Genomic DNA, 18,556 nt, shown 5'->3' with positions numbered 1-18,556 from the left:
TGGTTAGATAAACAATTTTTAATTGCTGGGCAAATGTTTACACAAAAAGAGGTTTTCCTAATTTAAATGCAAATAGCGAGAGTCAGTTTTGTTTAATTTGAATTATTATTGGAAGAGGGTTTTAAGCTTAAAGTTCTATAATTGGAAAGGGATTAAGGAAGCTAATGAATGGAACCCTCTATCCCTTCTTTAATTATTGTTTGGACGGACATTATTCGCTCTTGGTTGCCTTTGCAAAGTAATCCCTAAAAACCAATCAACTACTCCGAAATTGGCCGAATTTAGATGGCAACTAATCAGCTACACCAGGCAGCGGCTATTTCAGCTGCATTAACTGCAATTCCCATTGAATCGGATGGACGATTGAGAGGTGTTTCCGACCGGTGGAAATCAATTAAAAGGGGCTACTGTGCTAGCAGGTTGCCATGCAACCAGTCCACCAACAAAAACCCAAATGGATGTGGGGCAATGAGCTTAAATGGGAGTGCAGATGGTGGAAATTGGAACGCGTGTCGGTAAGAGACCATGTCAAATGCAACACCAGCTAGAGCAGCAACACGTGCTGCCGCCAGCAACAGCAATATCAGTAACAATTGCTATAAAGATGGTTTTTGGTCGAGCACAGTTAGCGACAGCATCATAAAAAGTTGCAGCTACACTCGGAGAGTGGCAATTAGTGGCACATGTTGCTAATGCTGCCATTATTGTTGCTGTTTGTCGATAGCTACACATGTTAGTATACTCTAGGCGACATTTTATATTAAAAGATATATATATACATTTTAATACCCAAATAAAACTAATAAAACAAGACTTTCTCTTTTAATCGTCTTGGAAACCACTTGATGGAAAAGACACAGCCCCCAAGGAGGGTATTAGACTGTCAACATTTAATTCTTAATGGCGCTTAAAGTGTTTTTTCATGGTCTTATAAAGTTTTGCCATAAATGTTCAACCCATTCTCGGATAAGCTTATCCTTTATGGGGATGTCAGGGTTTCTAAAAATCAATTAATTAAGAGACTCAAAAGTGGCATAAAACTGCTCAAGATAATGCCAACCCTAGCCACAAAAACAGGCCATCTAATTAAGTCAACACCTCCAACAACCTTGCCCCGATTTCCACAACAAACACCAGCCTGGAAACTAGAAACTGAAAACTAGAAAATGCGGGCCCAGATAAATGATAGGGACAAAAAGGTGCAAAAGCCAGTTTAGTTCAGTTTGGTTTAGTGGTTGCCAGGGCCCAGGCCCAAGCTCTGTTACGCTCTACTAATTTCTAGTTTAATTATTTTCATTTTAACAAAGTAACTACCTCCGCGAATATGCAAGTCAAGTGCAGCGGGGAATTCCAGGTGAAGAGCTGCTAACATGTGATTGTCCTAGTCTCTGGAAATCGCATGAAATTAGTAATTACGTGCTAAAAAATAATAATTACATGCCAGTGCGAGGCTTAAAATAGCATTTAATTGAGTTTTTAATAAAAACTGGAAGTGCTGGGATGTCCAGAAGTACTCGTAGTTGCATCTATTATCTATCTATCACTGATGACTTTAAACTAGCTGTAGCTTTAGTTATGAAATCCACTCCATCTTTCAGCGCACGACAAAATTAGTTTTCCACACAATTTCACAGCCGAAGCGATTATGACGGAATGCATCCAATGAAGGGACCCCAAAATCACTCTCAAAATTCCATTACGAAATGTTTTCAGCACTGAGAGAAATCTAGTGATTCTACAGCTAAACTCGGGTATAATATAAATCCATCTTTTGTAATCTTAGTTCTGAGTGGAGCTTCCCCAATCGCGTGCGACCACAACAATACGGGAATTAATCACACCTGGGACACTAAAATGTCATCCACGTCAACAATGCGGTGCGGACGTTCGTCCGACTCTCCCCCAGCCCCAACCGGCTCCGGATTCCTAGTGCGTGTTGTTTCTGCTGCCCCTCGCTCCAGACTTTAGACGCTTAATATTGTTTTCAACAGCCGCTTATTAGATTTTCCCCGCTGGCACCGAAGCACCTCGTGGCGCCCAGGTTGACAAAGTGCGTTGTCGGAGGTTCGGTGTACGGTGTTCGGTGTACGGTGTTCGTGGGTAAATCGCAATGTTTATTGTCAACAGGCAAAGGTGCCTCAAGTGCCACTTTCCACCATCCACCATCCAGCGGAGAGGAGTGTCTGCAGTGTTGGCTGAGCCTACGGCACTGTCGAGCTCTTCACAATGCTACGTGCTAGGCGCCATCTTCGAGCTGTCAGCTGGAAATAAAAAATGTTGGGGAAAAATGAAGAGATACCAGGACCCGGCAGCAAGTTTCTAGATTCTGGTTCCACTGTACTTCCGCCCTGTCTTCAAGGAGTATACTTCATTTTATTTTCAAGACCTTTGGGCCGAAGAGCTCCTTTATACTTTACACTTGTCTGGACATTTGATTAATGATCCTTGTGCGGCCAGGCCCGTGTGTTTTCACCACTTCAGCTTATGCCCCAACCATTATGATTGTCGGCCAGTATTCATTGTCATTCCTAGACTTTTCCAGCTCTAATTAAGTCGGCCCCGACTGCATATCCTGGCTATTTTGCCTTAAAAGGGGTTCACAGGTCGTTCAGGAACCGTGTCTCAAGTGATTTCTGAGTGTTTTCCTGTCACGCCAACTTTTATGTTATTTTATGTGTCTAGACCCACTCCCATTGTGTTCCTGTGTACTCTTAGTCACTGCCACTTTTCGCCATCAATCGTGGCTCGATGCGTTATCTAATCAGACGACAAACAGACCTGAGTGCATGTATACAAAATCGAGTAATTATTTAACACAATTTCTGCCGGGTAATTAGCTTATTGTGTTCCCTCGGTGGGGAATTGTAACTTTAATTGATTGCATCATTAGAAAAATATTCGATTTTGCTTTTAATGAGTTATTGTTAAAGAGATTCGCAATGGACTGCGTCACTTTCAAGATAAATAATGAGGAATACTAGAGGAAGACCTAAATACTCTTTATTTTAATCTCCAACCTTTAGTTCAAATAAAAGCTAAGCCTTAACTGATTTATTTTCATTCAGAAATCAACTTGTGATCCACATTATGAGTCAAATAATGTCAAGGTTGGGTTTGGAGAGAGGGCTCTTATCTGTTCTGCTTATTTGTTCAGCTTGTATTTGCTTTTTTGATAAGCGATGGGCTATTTAATTACGTTTCGACCAAAACAAATGCATAATTATTAGTGCCAGAGGAGAATGAGTTTCAGATAACTTTTCTTGTTTACTGGCCTGTACATGTCAGCGCGATGGAAAATAGTAATAAATTATGAATAATAAATTCGGAGAAACTAAGTGGAATCGCGACTGCAATGGCACCTGATCTGTGCACTGAAGCAGTCAGCTGGAAGAAGGTGCACTTTGGGAGTCACTTCTTCTAACAAGTCGTGACTTTGTGAACTCATTTGAAACATATATACTTTCTTAAGCTATATATTCTTAGTACTAGATATATGTTTAGTAATAGTACTAGATACTCTCTAATTACGACTAACTTGTCTCTAACTCGTCATAAAACCATCGAATTAAATCTCAGAGTGTCCGACGAAATATCTTTCTGATTTCGCCACTTTATTTAGTCATTTGGAGAATCGCAGTTTCATGCCGAAAGTCCGATAAGGAAACCCCAATGTTCTCGTAAAAACTTTCGCCAACTCAAACAAAAATAAAAGGACATGCCGGTCCGGAGGAAATGCCGCTCATTAAGCACGTCAAAAGCCAATTTGTTGTCACATTTTGACGAGCATGAAGGAGGGCAGTGCCGAAACCAAATCACAGCCATGGAAGGACTCGCAATTCCAAAGATTAAATGCAGCACATTACGATGAGGAGAAAGCCCGAGGAAAAACAGCACTCGAATTCAGAGATTTTTTGTCATTTTTTAGGGGTATATTCCGCGGGGTCTGACCAGTTCAGTTCATCATTCTGGAGCGCCACACAAAAAATAACATGAGCTCCGTCTCCGTGGAGGAGCAAAAACTTCCAACATAATAATAAAAATTTCATGCCGCAAGGTCCTTACATCCCAGGCGCCTGTTTAGGGGTTGGTTGGCACTCGGAACACAATATTAAAGCTGCTTAAAATCATGATTACATTACGGGGCTGCCAATATATACATCCGTACTCTTTTTTTTTAAGATATGCGACCATAACAATGGGGCCAGCCAGACAACAACAACAAAACCATCAACTATGTGCCATATGATGTGCAAAATGTTGCAAAAAAAAAAACAAAATTAAGTAGAAATGAGCAAGTAAATCAGACACAGAAGACTCGACTTGGGTGGTATCTCTTAGAGGTATCTCAGTATATACTTCATCTCCTATCTTACAGGGTATAGAACGAAATACCATCTTCCTGGCCAGTCTGAAGCTTAGATCCCGCTGTTGTTGTTATCACAGGGCCGAAATAAATGAGTTTCTGGCCGAAAAGCTTCCAAGAGGAAGAGTAAATCCTGGCCCTTTATTGGTTTAATATTCGCCAAAGTTCGTCTCTATGTGTCATCAAAGATATACTACTTAGGGAATCCATTCATACTTCAGCCTCTCTTATATATAGCACTACCTACACACATATCCTTATATACTTGTTAGGCGCTTGTTAGAGCAACTTTTCGGTCCGCTTAAGTTTGCTGATGTTTTTGGGGACTGTTATCGCATTTATTATGCCAATTTTGGCAGACAGTTGCCCGCTCATTCTTGTTGATATTTTTCCACATACATACATCCCACATTCAAGAAAGTTAAATTGCGTAGAAATTCAAGTCGCGTCGAACATCCTTCTCTGCTTCTCCTCCCTCCATAGTTTATTTATTTTATGATGTGCATGTTGTTGATTTTTATTTTATGGGAGGACCTTCTTGTCATCGGTTCTTGGGGTTCGGTATTGTAATAAAATTGTGGCTGCCTTTTTTGGCCAAATTAGTTTATTTTTCTTCTTTATTTTCCTTCAATTAGTAGCGGGGACCTCTTCAAAATTCAAGCCTATCCCAGATTTAGTTCCAAGACCTGAAGGGATTTTCGGGATTTCCCATCGCCCCCTTTTTTATGGGTTTTTGGTTCCTTCTTGGCTTGATTTTGTGATTCTTTCGTGGAAAATATGTTTTGGGGTTCGCCGTATTTTATGTGCGAAATTAATTTACCCAAGGATTTGGCTCTGGTTTAGTTGGGATCGCATAGGCAATGAGCTATGGGCCAGGAATTTTAATTTAGTTTTGGGTCTCTGCCACTGCGAGGTGGAGTTTTCAGAATGTGGCATCGAAGTCGCATAATTAGCTCCATTTTTGCCGTAGCTACAATGCGGATACAATGACTAGGGTAAGCAAATCAAGGACCATACCATCACCCCGACGTACAAAAGCAATTAAGTTCAAGGCGGCTAATCAAACACCAGCCATAGAGGGCGCCTTCAAATGGTCTTTACTTCAAAACTGTCTGGTTTTCTCAAGAAAATTTGTGTAAAAAATATAGAAATATTTTTAATAAATTAAATATATTCATTTTCTTCCAAAGAACACTTTCTATTCTTTAAAATCCTTACTGAAGAACCTTAATTTTTATTAAGTTCTTGCCAAAATATCTCCGAGTGCACCACTTTCTGGGCAAAATTTTGCACTGGGCACACGCAAAATCCTTAATTACATCCGTTTTCTGTCTGCGCGTGTATCCGGCGTCGGAGTATCGTGAGCCTGAGGATTTTACGGGTGTTATTCGAGGGTGTGAGGAAGTGTTGGGGGAGTGAGCATAGTTCTCTGGTGGAAAAACCGCAGGGAAAAACACGTGGCTAAGTGAACCGCAATGCACAGGCAACTTCTCTAGTCACGTTGTGATGTGGGTATGCCACCTTCTCGACAAATTCCCTCATCAATGGAAAAGTAGAGAGAGCACCGTACCCACAACCAGCACCCTCCTCATCAGCCAGAACAATTGCTTTTGGTTGTCAACCAGCTGTCCACAGTTTTCCCCAGTTTTTTTCCTTTTTTCCGCATTTTTCGCACGTATTGTCTGGGTCTGAGTCAACTGCCCTATCCACCACCCAGAGTCGGTCAACACCCCCTACCCGCCTCGTTTTTTTGTCACCTTATAGCTGGACCCTGTCCCTTTTGGGAGTAGTTCCTCAGGGTGGATTTTCCATCATCTGTGGCTGGCCTCCCGCCGACCTCCTTTTATGATTAAAGGCCTTAATTTGTAACTCCATATCTTGGTTATGGGCCTTCTTATCAAAAATCGATGGCTAATTGGATTTCGGCATAAACTTAATGGCTTTTCTTGGGAAACAGGGATCGCAGCGATCCTTTAATTTAAAACAAAATTAGGGTGCATGTCCAGGGTGTTCCGAGGAAGCCATTAATTCCATGTTTATGATGCACCACGTTCTGATCCACGTTAAAATATAAATATTGTCTTTTTCAAGAGCTCTTCACAACAATTACTATTTGTTTAAATGGTTAATTTTAAATGCACTGCTTATACAATTAATTATGCAAATTGAAAACAAAAGCACTCGCGCTGAAAAGTTGAATCTCAGTGTGGAATAAATTTGCATAGAATCTTAATTGATTAATTGCCAAACTAACCGCAAAAAAGCCTCTCTATCTCCTGGCTTTAAAACGCGCTGGAAATCGCTGAAGTTCATTAATGAAATTAAGTCAAAGAAAAACTTCCGCTTAGAGTTGAAACAAAAACATAACCGAGGAAAAACAAACAAAGTAAAACCACATAAATTAAGCGACCCGACCCCTGCCGCCCTTTTGCCCTTTGATATGATTTACAGACAGGCAGACTGGCCCCAAAGGCACAGACTGGCTGGCCCACACTCCCCAGATGATCCACGGATCCCAGCCAACCCTTTTTGGCAGCCTACAAAGGAATTAGTGAGCTGGAGCCACAAGCCTTTTGGCGGTTAAGGGGTTAAGACGGGTCATTTAATGATTTCATAACGAGTGACGGGTGGAGTGAAGGGTCATCATGACAATACAAAGCTAAAAGTTCTTAAAAACTAAATATTTGGCTTAAAATAATTGTTTAATTTTTATCTTTTAATTAACAAATAAATTAAAGAAATACTCCGTTCATCAAGTCCTTTCCTAATTAAGCTTTCATTCACATTTTCCTGCAAACTCTGTTTGGTTTTGTTCGCATTTCGGAAATGCCCGACAAGCCACTGATAATCACATTAATGCCCGGCTATAGTCATTAGCCCAATCATTATCGTGGCTTTGATTATGATGCTATGATGGGCCTGGCCAGAGGCCAAAGGCGCAAACAGGAAAGCCCGATTACGTTTTAATTTGCTTGTGTTTGGGTTTTGAATTTGGCGAGTTGGCGCCTGCTTTTCACTTTTCTAGAAATTGTCAATAAATGCTAATTTTCTCTCCTATTTTAAAATACTTTTGTGAAAATTTACAGATAATAGGATGCTGTATAATTATACCTAATTCATTTTAAAAACTTGTTTGAAAGTCTGGCTAGTTTTAATGGCTAGAATGATTCTTCTGCTTAGTCAAGGCCCTGTTTTCTAGACCATATAGTTTAATATTAAACTTAATCTTTTAATCGCCACCGAGACACTTTGTTTGCTTTTAAGTCTCATGACTGATACAGCCCAGAGTGCAAACAATAACAAACCATATATATTATAGATTTTTCAGGTTTTCGGGGCACTGATATCGCTGTTTACTCTACCAGTTGGCAGTTAGCAAGCTTATGCTAATTTCCCATCCAGTCTCCAGTCTCCGTCCGATCGAGTGACAACCAGTGAACGTTATCGCCCTTCACAGCCTCTGAATACTTTGTATCTGTATCTGAATCTCTGAGAGCCAGCAGAGTTCATCGACATCGTTCTGACGACAAGTCGAGTGTGAGATTCGGTTGGTGTTGAATTTTACACTTTGTCCAAAAGCAGAATAAAACAAATGATTTTAGTATTTTAATGGTTGGAGTGTCACCCTGCCCGCCTGCAGCCTCCGCAAACAAATCGTTTTGCCAAATGCATTCTCAACATAATGCGATATGTCCTCCTCTGCCGGGAGGAGGGACTCCTCCTCCAACAACATCTTAAACCAAGTAGAACAAATATCATTTACAGTTTTGACCCACTTTTATTTCAGCTCCTTTTTATGAACTGCCAAGGGGCGATGACGACAACGTCAGTAGCGTATGCATATCGATACCCTAGACATTATGGGGTATATTCGGTGACTTATCGTTTAAGGGGACCCCCCCCATTCTCGGTTTTAAAAAATCGATTTTTTTTTTTTAATTTAATTCGAACTTGTAACTATTCAAGAATGTTCCCTGAAAATTTCAAGAAAAAATTTCAAAAACTCTTAAAGATATAGCCGAATTATGGTGGAAGCCTCAGGCGACGGCGAGAGACGTCTCAAAACTTTAAACGCGTTTTTCTCGAAACAGTGTTTTTACAACTGGCGCATGAGGTTACTTAAAAACTATTAATCCAATCGGTTCCAAATTTTAACACGTTATTCTATACATATATAGCTCTCGTATGAACTAGGATAAATCGAATCGGTGAAGATCTTCCTTACTTTTCAACTCGATTTGTGGCTGAAAAAAATGGAAATTTCCAAAAAAAAATTTCAAAGGTCCACCATTTTGTTAATTTTTGAGCGAAGTTAATAATCCTAGTTCATACGAGAGCCAAACATGTACTTTTTCTAATCCCGTTGGAATTTTTGGATTCAGATGTTCCAGTGAGCGGAAATCACATGCGCCGCCGAAAAGAAGGGCTTTTCTTTGATCACAAAAAACAACAACAAAAACAAAACAAAACAAGAAAGGAAAGCTAACTTCGGGCGGAGCCGAAGTTTATATACCCTTGCAGCTAAAACCGGATATATATCGCAAACATCGGATATAGTTGGCCGATCCTTATGAAATTTGGTAGGATGGATCAAAATATAATCTGTACCAAGTTCCAGCTTTCTATCTTCAAAAACACAAAAGTTGGGTCATTTCCGATCGTTCAGTTATATGGCAGCTATAGGATATAGTCGGCCGATCCTAATGAAATTTGGCATGTCGTATTATTTTGCCAAAAATAGCTCTCATGTCAAATTTGAACTCTCTAACTCTAAAAACACCAAAGTTATACCATTTCCGATCAATCAGTTATATGGCAGCTATAGGATATAGTCGGCCGATCCGGGCCGTTCCGACTTATATACTGCGTGCAAAGGAAAGAAGGGTGTGTGCAAAGTTTCAAGACGATAGCTTTAAAACTGAGAGACTAGTTTGCGTAGAAACAGACAGACGGACAGACGGACAGACGGACAGACGGACAGACGGACAGACGGACATGCTCATATCAACTCAGGAGGTGATCCTGATCAAGAATATATATACTTTATAGGGTCGGAGATGTCTCCTTCACTGCGTTGCACACTTTTGGACAAAATTATAATACCCTCTGCAAGGGTATAAAAAAATTCTGTGAAATGATTTTCTTCCTTTTTGTGTCTTAATATATGTAAGCACAGTTACAACCCTAAAAAATAATTTATGTTCATTTGCCAGCCCATTGAAAATCGTCAAAATTTAAAATCGAGAATGGGGGGGGTCCCCTTAAGAAAGAGGTGCCCAATATCATTATATAAATACTATAGGGGAAAAAAAAGGAAAGGTTGGAAGTTAATCACTGTTAGTACCTAAGTGAGTAACAATGATTGTGTTTGAACATTGATTGTCAACCAATGATTGTATTGATTGTAATGACTAACAATTTTGTTTTTAACCCTAAAATGGTGACTTCGTTTTTTTCGCCTTTTAACACACACACAACACAACACACAACAACACGCCTTTTAACAAAAAAACACACAATTTTTTATATTATAGTTTTCCATAGGTTTCTATAGTTTTATTTAATACTTATTTGAATTCGAAAGATTTCTCCATTAATATTTAGTTCAGAAAATGGTTCAGTCATCTAAAAAATATTAGATTTTTTATAAATTTTTAAAATATTAGCAGATACTCTGCTTTAATATTCTATTTTTATTATAATCTTATGCACATCCACTTTCATTCATAAATTTACTTCCTTGAACAAAGTAAAGGTTAAATTTATAAATATTTTATTTATATTTATTTCATATTTATAAACATATTGTATGTCGAATCACTTTATGCTTTACACACCACATGACAAGACTTTTAGTCATAATATCATAGCCACCATATAGTAGTTCCTAAGAGCCTGCAATTTATTCCAGGGCATCCTCAAGTCGACCCCTCTAGCGACCCTGCACCTACTTGCTCGCCTATGAATATAATAATAAAAGTGAATGCGATTTTTTCGCTCCTGCTGATGCTGCTTGGCCCGCCCTCTTCATGCATTTATGGAGCCGTGGAGGCAAGCAAGTCCAGATACTTGCAACGCAAGGCTTACAACACACTTTCTGCTGCCACTGGGCGATGGGTGATGGGCGATGGGTGCTCGGTGTTGGCTGCTGGCGGCGACATTTGGTTGCGGGCTGTCGTCGTGGCTATTAAATTTCAATTATTGTTACATTTTTCACACACCGCACACACAGAAGCCAGCCGCCTGCCGAGGAAATGGCAATGGGAAAACGGTGAACGAGACTGGGAAATGGAAATGGGAATGGAAATGGCAGGGAAAATGGAGCAGGCCGCCATTGATGTATTCTTGACTTGATTTTATTTCAGAGACAAGCCGGTTATTATCAGACAGGTGCAACAATGGTTGTGGTTTAATTAATCCTCCTTGGACTTGGAAGCAGGCGGTGATTTCTGGGTGAATTTCAGAGCTCCAAGATGGGCCATTAGAGTTGGGAAATAGCCAACTCTATTAAGACATTTTAATCACAAAACTTAAGTACCCACAGCTGTTTTAGGAAACAACTGTGTTTTAGTTTATGAATGACTGTACTAGAGTGAGGACCATATAGTAACATATCCGATAGATGGTTCATCATAACTGGTGAGCTCCCAAAGCCCCAACTTTTCGAAGCAAATCGATCGAGCGTGAAGACGGTTAGCCCATAAAACGTAAAAGTAAGGGGGAGTCTTATCCACGAAGATATATACCCGACCGATATATGTGAGAGTCTCATAAAAAGAATACGACTGGAGAAGCCGCGGCGAACTTGTGCGGAAAAGTTGCTGACATTTGGGTTGATGGCCTAGTTGACGCTGCAAGTTGCAGGTTGCACACTCGCCCCAATGCAGTTGGCGTTCTTTTTTTCTATATTTATGTAATTTATACCCCGCTGTCTCTCCGCCATCATCCCAGTGGTGTTTTATGGTTTGGAAGTCTTTGGAGGTAGATGAAATGCCACCATATGGACCGAATTTCCAATTTTCCAGCCAGAGCTAGAGAGAAAACTAAACCTATTTACGATTCTAATAAAAAATAGATGAAATTCTTGAGAATATTTACCAACTAAGGCAAAAGGATCCAAAGGCTTACCTGCAAACAGAAAAAAAGGATAATAATTATTAAGTTTGTCGGGGAAAATAATTTCAAAAATAAGCAGTGACTGCTCTGCTAATTATGCTTTCTAGAACTTGAATACACACTCTGCTAATTAGGTTGAAAGCTGGTCTCAAGGATAACGCGGTTCTAAAGAAGTCTGGAAGGATGTATGAATAATTTCAATGAAATCAGGATACACACAGAGAGGCATCTTGCAGTCCCCAGAAGCAAGACCCCCAGTTGTGGATTTGGAAGAGAAAGGCCAGGGACTTGGCCAAACAAAGGCATATTTAAATGTTATTCTGGAAGGCAGGCAGCAGCCCGCGGCCTGTTAATTTGCCAAACAATTCCCAAGCAGATAGCCAGGCCAAGACTCCAAGAGCATGGAGGCTAACAAGAAAACAACCCAAGCTAGACGGGATGACGGCGCTGTAGCCAAGATCTTGTTGCAGTTGCATATTTTGGCGTTGCACGTTTTGCTTGTTGCTGCCGTTGCTGCGTTGCTGCTTGTTGATGTTGCAAATATGCCAAAAAACCAGAGTCCGCAAGGCAGAAAAGTTAAAGCAACCCCAGACACAATCATCTAGAAGAGCCGGGGCCACTCCACGCCACCGGGGCCAGTTGGGAGCTCCCCCATCCCAACTCTCGTGGAATAACAAACATTTCAAAAGCCAGGCTTTGGGGCTCGGGCTCCGAAAACTGCAAAACTTGATTCACAAAAGCAAGCACCAGAGCGGTCGGATGAGAATCATAAACTTTAAATGCTCTATCTGGAGACTATCTCTAGCGAATGTCGAATAATAAAATTAATTAACTGAAATGTATTGTTGGTATTGAGGAAGAAGCTTTAGCGAAATCTGTTTATAATATTTAGGTTGCAAGCCTTGCCCTCAGACCTCTATACCCTTCGAGGGACAATCGACAACTTTGAAGCCGGCGCTCCGTAAAACTGGTTTCCCAGAGCTACCCCCATACCTGGTTTCAACCTTAATCCGGCATTCTTTCGCCCAGTTCGTGATTAACTGTTGAGAGGTGGAGAGCCGAACAATCGGACTTGGACTGGGGTCTGGACTTGGGGATAGTGGTCAGTCGAGAGATCGCCAGAGATTCGATGCATGTAACTCAATCGCTGGCTGAGATCATTAGGCTTTTATGTTGCGGTCGTTTGTTGTTTTTTTCCTGCCTCTTTGTTTGGACTTGGACGGGACTGACTGCTCAGAAGTCGATTTCAAGTTCAGACAATGGGATTGGTAGTATACTGATTGATGCCTCTCATCAGAGGCAGTTGGCAGGAGTGCGTGGCGTTTAAACAAAAGCCATGGCTCCCCCCAATCCTGGCCAATTTTATTCCTTTTCGTCAAAAAAAAAAAAAACTAATGACCACAATTTGCGGGGCGTTCTCGTCTCCGGCCGGAGTGGGGGGCCCCAGAGATTGATTTTTCGGTATATGGCCAGGCATACACGTACTATATGTATATATTTTCTGGCTAACGATGAGGAACTTGGCTGCTTCGATTTGATTATTTGCTCTCCGACGGACAGCAGCCACGAAAATCAATTTGTCTGCCTCTCTTTTTATATATTTTTTTTTAATTTTGCGTACGTGACTTCTCAGGAGAGATGATATAATAAGGAGGAAGCTATCCACTGGAGGAACTAAGTAGGGCTGTCAGGGAGATAAGGGCGAGTCATCGTGGCTAGATAACCGGGGATTTGAAGATAACATTTTCCTAAAGATCATGTAGAGGTTGTGCCTCATTTAAAATAAATACCCCCAACACCTTGTGGCCTTCGAAGCATGCATCCAAAATTAAAAACCACTTTTGGAAACCAGTCAGTTCCTCTCCATCACAGAGCCAAGTTCACGACCGCATTAATCAAATGCTCAGAGCCGGAGAGACAACAGGAAGTTAAACAGACTAAATTGTGGTTTTTTGTCCACCTCTCTGGAAAATAATCATAAAATTCGAAACGAATTAAAGCAACTCACAGAGCAAATCAAAAATTCATTATGTCATTGTCGGCTGGTCATTGTGGGGTGGGGCAAGATAAGCCCCACGATAGTAAAGCCTTTGTTTTGTTGATTCAGAGCTCCCGAAAATGATGAACCTTATGTAAATCATCGTCAGAAAGGCCAGAAAAGTGGAGCATTTTCCATGCAATCGAGGGTCAGCGGAGCGGGTCAGTTGGGGTCTAGCAACTCTTGCATTTTAGTTTCCTCATGTCAACGTCGGTCCAAGTTTCTGGCTTCAATGTTTTTAATAGCAATAATGTTTAATCACAATGATGCCCACAAATTAATGGCACTTCAATTAAGCGGCAAGCCCAACAAAGACACCCACCCGAGCAGACTTCAGCGGTTAAAAATATTAACAATAACCAGAAGCTTCAAAATGTCAGGGGATACAATGAGGCAGGAAATAAAGGGTGAAATAAATTAAAAAAGGGAAACTAGTCGAATGGCAAGTACTCTTTAAACTTTATATTCTTTAAGGTTCAATAAATATTCATTAAAAAATTCAGTTTGTATTCCAATAAAGATAGAGCATTAAAGACTGTCTATAGGAAGAGAAATATGTGAGAACATGACCACCGACAGGCTTCCAAACACCAGCCATAATGTCAACAAAGAGCCTTGACCCCAACGGGTAATATTATAAATTTTATATATTTTTATACATATATCAGATTTTTTTATAGAAAAATAATGCGAATATGTCGCTGACAAGTCGTTTGACACTGGAAAATTGTTGGTAAAATTATTGAAAGCTTTATCCTTCCTATGGAGCATTGCCAATATTTTTTCAGATGTCAAAACTTCATAAACAAATATTTAAAGTCCAGTCTTTTAATTTCAAGAAGGTCATACTCTGCATATGCCACCCAGAAAAGTGTCGATGGCATTATCTTCTTTTCACACTCTGCCATCTTATTTTCATCGTCTGGTGGCAGTAATATTAACGTTTATTATTATAAACGTCTTTTTCAAAGTGCCCCTTCCCCAGTTGGTCGCCATTTGTGCATCCTTTTCGATTCAGGAAGGCTCCCAAGAAGTCCTCCTTTACGAAGCTTTACGATCCCATCAATGTCTGCATTAATGCAGCACCCGGGTGGGATGCAGTCTTGGTCTTGAGGTCTTGAACATAAAAATGGTAATTTTTCGAAGGCTTCATACGCTGGATGGCTGGCATTATAACAAGAGCTTATTAAGGGCCTTTCGATATTTTAGTAGCCATAGCTATTAGCAACCAATGGGCCAGACGATTGCCATATTTACGACTGAATTGGAAAATTCCCATTGGCACGTTAACTCCCCACTTTTCAAATCCGTATCAGAAAATTCAGAAAATCTAATTTCCGAGAAAACATGTGTAGTGGAGAGCGACTGCCAATCACTGGCCCGAGCTGTTTCTATTGCCTTCCGCTGGCCCAAATTATTTTCAATATTTCAACTATTTTTAACAGCCCCCCGGCCAGCGGCAACCGGCACCCGGTGGAAAAAAGCTATTTGTCTTGTTCGTCGGGCCCCCAGTGGAAAATTCGTGAAGAAAAACGCACATCTGAGTAAGGAGGAAACTCCCGGCTCCTTAGAACAGCCGATAAAGCTGCCGACGCTTTACCGAAATGGGCATTTTTCAAGTTTATTACTCGGGCATTCATCAATTGCGAGTTGCAAGTTGCCGGTTGCAACACGAAATGAAAATGCACTCCAAGTGCCCCACAATAAAAAGCCTGAAAACTGAAATAGAAATCAAAGTTGAACTGCAAACAAAGGGGAGCAGGAGGGCGCTGGAGGTCGGTGGTCGATTCAAGTGGTTTTTCGATAATATTGCAAACGGTGAGGGAAGGTCTCTATACTCTATAGAACGCTTCTGATTGTGAGCTGGAAAACTACAACAAAATAAATGTAAACAAGCACACAGAAAATATAAAAAAAAAAAGAGAAACATACTCGGGGCCAGGGGAGAGAGGGAACTTGGCTAAGAACAATGTCATGCAATCAACTTTAGGCCAAGAGCAGTCAACCAACAATAAAGTAGAGGAAGAACTAACTGCAATCAGAAAACTAAAGCCGTTGAAAGCAACAGTAACAATTTTTTGCTGTTACAGCTCTTGCCTCCCACTGGCTCTTACATTTAGCTTTCAGGTTCCTCAGGTGAGACTGCTCCTCGCCGGCAGGTGAGAGATTAATGCGTATTATCAGCTCTTTCTGGCCCTCCCTCAGCCCCCCAAGCAATATGTCGATTGAATTTCAGCTATTGTGGTTTTCATCGCTGCGAGTAGTTGCGATTTTCCCCCAGCTGGTCAGGGTTACTCTACTTAGGCAGCGAAAGCGAGTCCAAGGATATTTGATAATTATTGAAATGGATATACATATAGGCACTATATAGCATTGAGTTTATTAAATATTTTCGATGCTACTGTATATATTACTTAATTTTTATGTTGCAATTAGTAGTGTGAGATGATTTGAACGACCTGTAGGAGAGTAGCCGGTAGCGGCAGAGTAGAGTACCCTAGTGTAAGGCCTACGTCGCCAACTTCCGGAAATTCTTAACATTTTTGAAATTTTTACAAAATCATCTTTAAAATATCAAAATAAACCTGAAAAGTTTAAAGTACCCACCTGAAGATTGCCTATTTTTTAAACAACTAACCAAATGGACTCTTAAGTTTGCTAGAAACTTTCCAAACCGAGGTCTTGTGACTCTGCTTTGAATAAAAGATTAAAAAGCTTACTACCCACGTCGTGATAAGATCGCTTCCTCTTTCCTCAAACATAATTACCGATAAAAAAATAATGATAAATATTTACCAAAAAAAAAAAGATATTCCTTGAAAGCAAAGCCGCTTTTTGCCAATAAAAGCAAACAATTATTTTAATCAGAAAACAAATATCCTCCTTGGCTTAAAAAAATGGTCTTTTATTTGTGAATATGGGTGGCTTTTTCTAATTGAAAATATGTGTCTTTATACCAGATCCCTCACTCTGTCGATGGCTAAGTTAAATCCATAAATTTGCTGGCTCTGCAATTTATATTTCAGCTCTCGCTCCGTCTTTGGCACGCCTTTGTTTTTTTTTTTTTTTTTTGTTGCTGGGTCAAGGTTGACAGAGCGCTGCGATGTACTTTTATTTATAAAGCAGTAAGCCCCCTTCCCAGCCCCCCTTAGCCCCTCCTTTTTGGAAACAAGTTGCCAAAAAAGCAAGAACACAAACACACACACAAGTCAGAGCACAGCCAAAGAACCAAAAATTTACAGAGCAGCAAATATTAACTATGACATTTATGACACACTTTTCTTTCTTGGCTTTCTTGCAAGACAACGAGAAGAGTCAGTATGAGTATGAGGGGAGGGGGTGGTGGAGCAACAAACAACAATTTATTGTCACGTGCCAAAGCACACACATACCAGTACAAATACTGTATAAGTTTGGCAAACAAGGAAAGTAAGTTAAAAACGAGCAGAAGGGCGTCCAAGTGAGCAGCGACCTGGGAGGAAAACAGCTTAGACAACCATCAACTTCTTGGCTCCCCAATCCCAGTTCCCCCCCTTTTGGCCCATCAGAAGAAAATGCCATAAATTTTGTGATTTCACATAAATTTTCGTCTCTACATTCAGCACTCCCGATACCCACCCACCTCCACCCACATTGCATTGTTCATATTTGCATATGAAATCATGTGTTAAAATGCAAAAGCTCTCGGAATATGTATATTTCTCCTCTCAGTTGTGTGCAACATTCTCTCTGAAAAGTAAACAAAAACACGACTCTGTTCGGGTGACTGAGCACAGATAGTTTCTTCAAAAAAATTAAAGAAATTCTTAAAAACAAATACCAAGTGTTGGGAGCTTGGAAGCAAAGGGAAAACGCTTTTCCGCCTTCTCAGCTATGCGTGGCACGTTTTTTAAGAAAGGTGAGAAGGTCGGGGCAAAGCTTAGAAATCTGATTCTACCTCTATCGCTAACATGCGACTAGGGTGTCGACATTTTCCGGCCAGGTTGCGGTTTTAAAGCAGAGATGGGGAAAACCCCGCGACTTGGGAAATCCGCCGTAGCCCGTGTCGAAACCAGTTACCTTAATGGCTGACTGGATGCTTTGCATAAATTTTAAAGTCAAAAAACCTCCAAAAAGCAATCTCCCAACAGAGAGTTTAATTAGAAACCAATGAGTATTGTTCTTGTTAGTCAGTTATGAATTCGTTTAGCTCTCTAACTAATATTATTAATTCCCTAGGCCTTGATAAACCCTGATTTGCTGATTTGCTGATTTATTCGCCTTACTGGCCGCACCTTTCTTTGGCTTTTCTTTGTTTCTACTTGGACACGCGCCAAAATAGCGCCTTAGCTCTCAAGTAGGTACGTATCCCATATTCCAATCAGAAGAAAGAAGAATTGCCAAGCCAGAAGACTGGCGGGGAACTGGCGCTACACGTACTTTCGGGTGAGTCACCACCCCACCACTAACCGGGAAGAAACGCATGAGTGAGACGTCGGTTTATTTATTTTTTTTGTTCCGTCATGAGTTTGCTAAAAAAGCGAAAATTTTGCTGAATAGCTTTCGTTGCTAAATAAATAAAATTATATCTTTGGATAAAAGTTTATTTAAAACTTGGCACAGTTAACCTAAATTACTAAGCATTATACAAACATGTATGTATGTACATATTTATGTGAAAATGCAGTCTCTTCCAAAAATAACTCAAAGCCTTATGAGAAAATAAAATAAATATTTAAGAACATTAACCAAAAAATTGCTCTCCAAACACAAGATCACACAAAAGTGGATCTCTGGAGCTAATTCAAAGCGAATATTTGCCATATGCCAACAGAAGAACAATACTAATTGGGGCTTGATGTTTATACAGTCGTGAAAAATAAATATTTTATTATTTTATTTATTTTAAAAACCTGTTTTCAGAGCAAGCTGAGTGATCTTTTGAAGCTTAAGGCCTATCTAAATGCCCTTAATAAATATTTTTTAATCTAAGTAAATAAAATAATTTCTCTCTGTGTAGACAACAGACATCATCTTAAGGAAAATTCACACGCCTCCGC

At 40.3% G+C, this 18,556-nt stretch overlaps 1 protein-coding gene across 2 annotated transcripts in view; it reads right to left on the bottom strand.

Moving 5' to 3' along the window:
* The window catches only part of Fur1 (Furin 1), a 112,865-nt gene that overhangs the window by 92,372 nt on the left and 1,937 nt on the right, over positions 1-18,556 (bottom strand). The window lies entirely within an intron of this gene.

The sequence above is a fragment of the Drosophila bipectinata genome, chromosome 3R (assembly GCF_030179905.1).
Source record: "Drosophila bipectinata strain 14024-0381.07 chromosome 3R, DbipHiC1v2, whole genome shotgun sequence".
NCBI lineage: Eukaryota > Metazoa > Arthropoda > Insecta > Diptera > Drosophilidae > Drosophila > Drosophila bipectinata.
Note: the sequence above shows the minus strand (reverse complement) of the source record. Positions and strands in the feature narration are given on the sequence as shown.